We start from the raw sequence: 5,898 nt of genomic DNA on the forward strand, positions 1-5,898 counted from the left end.
GATGTTGGACTTCCTACTAGGCATATGAACCCCTAACCTTTAAGCTCAGACCAGTGGCCTAATCTGTTGTAGTCCTCTTCTGGGAGGAACAAGGAATTTTAATAAATGGTAATTCATGCCAATGGGCTATTTTTTCATTTAGGGAACCTCATTGCAATATTTTCATGCTAGCTTTTAATACAGTTTATACATTTTTGAAAGTAAATTAGCATCTTTTATCTGTTATAGATAAACAACATATTATCTCCAATGGTAGGTGAGAGCTTTTTTTCTAAAATTAATTAACATCAGGCCTATCTATAATTTCCTTTGAGACCAGAGGGTCAGGAGGTAAGCAATTAAAATACTTACGATATGCTTTATCAAAATGCAAGACTGATATGCTTACAGCCTATGTTCAGCCACTTCTTTATGGTTGTGTAAAATTGAAATCATCCTCAAAAGCACATATGGGGTGGAGGTATACATTGATGATATTAAAATCACCGCCCCTTTTGATGAAATTCATTGCCTCATATTGGAATTCATTTTATCCATATTTTTAGAGAATTAATTAACAGTGAATCTGGGAGAAGTTGAATATCATAATGACCATTTTGAATATTGTAGGTAATAAAATGATTACTTTGGATAAGCCTGCTTGTAGTCTATTCAGAAATTTTCAACGCCTTGGAGTTCCTCTGAAATGATATCCCTCTTAGATCTTGTTAATTACTACAGTTATTTCTTTTATATCTAAGCTTTAATTTTGATTCCTTTCATGAATCTTTGAAAAAGGTGTACCTTATTAGTTGGATAAAAATTAGGGACCAGGTTTGATTACAATCTAACAGGAAATACAAGATTCCCTTTTTAGAGTTCACTGCTCTACTATATTATCAATCGTGTTAGAAACTAATGCTTCACCAAATGAGGTGGGAGCTGTCTTTTTCTATCTCTATCCAGGTGGTTCAGAAAAACCCATTCCATTTGCTTCTCAGATTTAATATCCAACTCAAAGGAGATAGCAGAAATTTGGCAAGGGGGCATATGCATCTGTGGACGGTGTCAAGAACTTTTACCAGGGTTTATATGCTCATTTATTTTTACTCTTCCGTGATAATTAACTCTTTGTTCAAATGTTTTCTCAAAAAAATGTGTTCATTTATGTCAGCCATGTGGATGAATCATTCTGCATTATATCTTTAAGGGTTAAATTAAAAAATTAAATATATAATTGCAGAATGAAATGCAAATGAAGATTACTTATTCATATATACAATATGTGCAATGTATGGCTTCAACTTCGAGGAATCTGATTTGCTTGAAACATTTAAAAATGAACAGTTGAGGAACTAGCTAAATAGACAAAAATGTATGTTATCTTTGCTGACTGGACTAATTTTAGGCAAAAGAATTTATTCCATGAAAATTTTTGAATGGATCACATGAAAGTCTATGCACAACATGGTTGCATAATTAAAGGGTACTAGTATTATCTAGTTGCTAAGATGAACATTTTTTAATGATTTATATCATTCTCAAAAATGAATGAAATGAATGCATGAATAATTTTTATCAGTTCTATACTTTTATTTTGATGAGGGGAGAAATGATGTTTCATATTTTTGGATTAGCTTTTCTTGATGGTGTGCTATAAGTTAATAGGTTTTCCTCTTTTACTTAAGGCTTTGTTTTTATATTACTATTGTACCAATTGAACTGATGCCATTAAATACATGACACCCTAATGAGAGTATGGTCCCAGTGCCCCGCAATAATTCCCTAATATGAAACTAGTGTGTTCACACTGTTACATTAGCAGTAATTCTTGTTACCCAGCCCAGCAAATGACCAAATTTGTTGGCCACCTCCCCTAACTACTCGTTTCCTACCTTCCACAGCACTCATCCATAATCCTGGTGACCACAAATTATCTATTGATGCTCAGACACATTGAAAATCCCACTAATATCCAGCTGATACTAGATATACCAAGTGAGATATTGAAAGATTTCCCAGCGAGCCATTGAACCCCATTGAGCGAATGATTGAGCCCCGTGAGTCATCAATCCTCACCCTTCCCTCAACCCACTCCTCATCTCTTCCAACTTCACTATCATTAGCCATTGAACATCCCACTAACAAATCATATTAAGAGTATGAGAGGAAAATTTTTTTTCACCCCATTTTGTCATTAAATTGTATGCATACAATGCTGATTTAGTAAGCTTGAAATTGTGTCTTCCAAACCATTTGTGATTAAAGTCCTAAAACTAAAAGCATTAGGTCCAAGAACATGTACCAGTGAGGAAAAGCAACCACAGAGATTGAATAAAAATTAAGCAGAGCTTAATTCAACAAACTAAGATTTAAACACTGTTATCAAAATATTGTATAGGTAAGTCAAAGATTTCGAAAGGTATAGTATGTGAATAACATAGATTAAGAGCTGTTGTAAAAAATGAACTGAATAAATGAAAAAGATAAATAGAGTTCAATGGGAAAATTTCTGTCCTACAACATTTTTATTGTAGGTTTATTCTTCATGTAAATTTAAACATTTTACAAACATCTGAGCAATGTTTGAGCAGATTCAGTTAGTATGAAGACTTTTGTCCATTTTCCCCATCAATTGGGGTGCATTAATGATTGAATTGACACCAGTTCAACTTTGATTTTTGAGAACATGATTTCAATTGGGAATGAAGGCATGTGCCTTTTATGCTAAAATTTGCATGTTATTCACATATCACAAGTTTTATATTAGTAACAAAATTTTAAGCATTGAAATCTCAATCTTAAATTTGATGTTAAAGCATAATATGAGAGATGATCCTTGCTTAAAACAATGGAAAAGCCATGGCATTAAACAATTGAACACCATATCAATATTTGCATGTTAAAAATGGCCTGAAATATTATCCCTTAATGAAGCTGGATGTTCTCCTTGTTCCATCTTTACACGCTGTTATCTAATTAGTTAAATTATGAAGAAGTTACCAAATAATAAGACATTTAAATATGGATCAATCAGTCATAAAACCAGAATGTCCCCATCTTTCATATTCTTATCACCTAAAATAAGTACCATTTCCTACACTGTACTAATTTTATCTCAAATAAAGTGAAGGGCATGCACATTAAAATTGGATTTTAAGAAATCAAGGTCATTTCTATATTTTCAAATGTAAAGTTTTCAGGATGAGGATTAAAACCTAAAGTAAAAGTTTGGAGACAGGATTGCTGACTTAATATTGGGTCGACATTTAAGTCAATGTGCATTTATATCTATGAAAACCTTGTGATGAATGGGCGAAAAAATGTATACATACCAACCTACCTTCGCATATGGTCTCACATAAATGCTGGGCATGCAAACCTAAATAAATCTAAACCTTGAATCTATATGAGACATAAATAAAAGAAGACAAGCCTTGAATCCAAATGACATATATTGGTTGGGTTCTGAGAAAATGTTCTGTTTAACCTAAACTGCAACAAACAAACAAGTTTACCAAGATGGATTCATAAAAATATACAAACCAATTTTTCCAGGGTACCTGCAGTTTTATTTTCATGAGAATTTATATTCACTTCTCATGTGAGTTGACAAAGATTACATTAAATAAATTAAACTTTACGTCTTTATGTTTAATGAGCTTACCTAAAATTGATTTTCCCTTTCCGTTGCTGTGTTTTTTTAATTGTACCATTGTTATTTTTGTGTATTGATCATCACATGAATTGAAGAAATTCTGTGCATGTACAAGTTGGTTTCATAACTTCTTGTGAAGGCCTCTCTCCATTTCCTGTATTTCTTCCATCAGCCCTTTTATTACTGAATTATCCATGGAAGCCTGGCATCACTAACCATCTAAGAATATGCTCTTATGCTTCTTCTGACATTCAGAATAGACCAGTTTTCTTCAATGCATGTCTCTTTCACAAGCCCTGATTCATAACTATCGCCTAGCGAACCTTTCAATTGTATGCTTTCCCTTTTTATTTTTTTTCTAAGTGCATGTATACACGCATAAATATAGGCCTGAAAGAATTTAATTGAAAAGATCACATATTATGGCATGCATATTATACATTAGTTAATTTAAGTAATATGTTTTACTTTAAGTGAAAGAGAATTTGTGCTTATGAACGAATATAAATGACTACAATGATCCACCAAACATTTATGCCCCACTATATAATAGGTATACATAGGTAGACATCACACTGAATATTTGTTTAGGTGTATCAGGGCTATACGAAGGACTTTATTCAAAAATGTTTACCTATTGTATGCAAAACAATTTTTTCAGAGAGCTCTGTGAAACTGTTTTTGTCATAAGAGTATTAACATGTAAAAGTGATATCCTCAGAGCTCTTTCACAATGTGGTTTAAAATATGGACAAGTTGCAAGTGCATAATATCTTCATGACTTTACTAATTAAGTAACAATGCACACAAATGGATCAACTAGAACACCGAGCTTCATTATGAGAAAAACAAATTTGCACTTCTTCAGAGATTTGTTTGCAACATACAATGTGTTTCAGTTCATCGATCCATCTTCAGGTATAAGAACCATCGAACCATCTTCACGTCTTTTACCTGAAGATGGTTTGGTGAACCTGGTTTTGGTTTGATGAACTCAAACGCATTGTTTGTTACAAATAAATCTGTGACAAAGTGCAAACTTGTTTTTCTTACAATGACGAACTTCCACTACATCTCACCTGAATCTGTTGGATGCATCCAGCTTTAATTAGGGATAATATTTCAGGCCATTATTACCATGAAAATATTGATGCGGTGTGCAACTGTTTAAATTCATGGCTTTTCCATTATTTTAAGCAAGGATCAGCTCTCATACTATGCTTTAACACCAAATTTACGATTGAGATTTTATGCTTAAAATTGTTTGTACTAATATAAAACTTGTGATTTGTGAATAGCATGAACATTTATCATAAAAGGCACATACCGTAATTCCCAATTTAAATCATGTTTCCAAAAATCACATTGAAACTTGTGCCCTTACATTAAAACTCGATCATGAATAAGCTCTAACTTGATGGGAAATAATTAACATACAGGTGTGATACATACATACCTGTAACTATTCACACTAACTGGATCTGCTCAATTATTGCACAGATGTTAATAAAAAGTTGAAATCTGCATGAAGAATGAACCTACAATAAAAAATACAAAATAAAATGTCATAAGACAAATTATCCCATTGAGCTCTATTTATATTTTTCAATTATTCAGTTCATTTTTTACAACTGCTCTTCGTCTATGTTATTCACATACTATACTTTTAATAACCTTTTACTTGCCCATTCTACATTTTGATAAGTGTTTTAATCCAAGTTTGTTGAATTCAACTCTGCTTAATCTTAGTTCAATCTCTGTTGTTGCCTTCCTCACTAAAAAATGATCTTGGACCTAATACTTTTAGTTTGAATATCCTTCCGTTTTAAGTTACAGCTAAATACAGGACTTTTATCTTAAACTGTTTTGAAAACATACAATTTTGAGCTTATTAAATCAGCATTGAATTAAAAATAAAGCATTAATATGAATACAATTTAAAGTGACTAAATAGCATGACCGTGGGTCTAACGACATCATGAATCAACGCGACTAGCCAATAACCGCCAAAAACGCTTACTGTAGAATAACGACACTGCAATGACGAAAGTGGTTCATTTAAGGAGCTATTGACTTGAAATAACCTCTAGATAAAGTAATCAATATGGAACCAATTCACGATGGAATATTAATTCCATATTTCCGCCAAAATGCAAATGGAATAAAATCAGCCCGCTGAAACTAGACTTCAAAAAGGCGGACTTTTGAATTATGACAAAGGAAACACTAATTTCGTCGAAAATTTTTGGAGCAGTTAAGGG

Source organism: Hetaerina americana, unplaced genomic scaffold (genome assembly GCF_022747635.1).
Source record: "Hetaerina americana unplaced genomic scaffold, ioHetAmer1.1.p SCAF_7, whole genome shotgun sequence".
Lineage (NCBI taxonomy): Eukaryota > Metazoa > Arthropoda > Insecta > Odonata > Calopterygidae > Hetaerina > Hetaerina americana.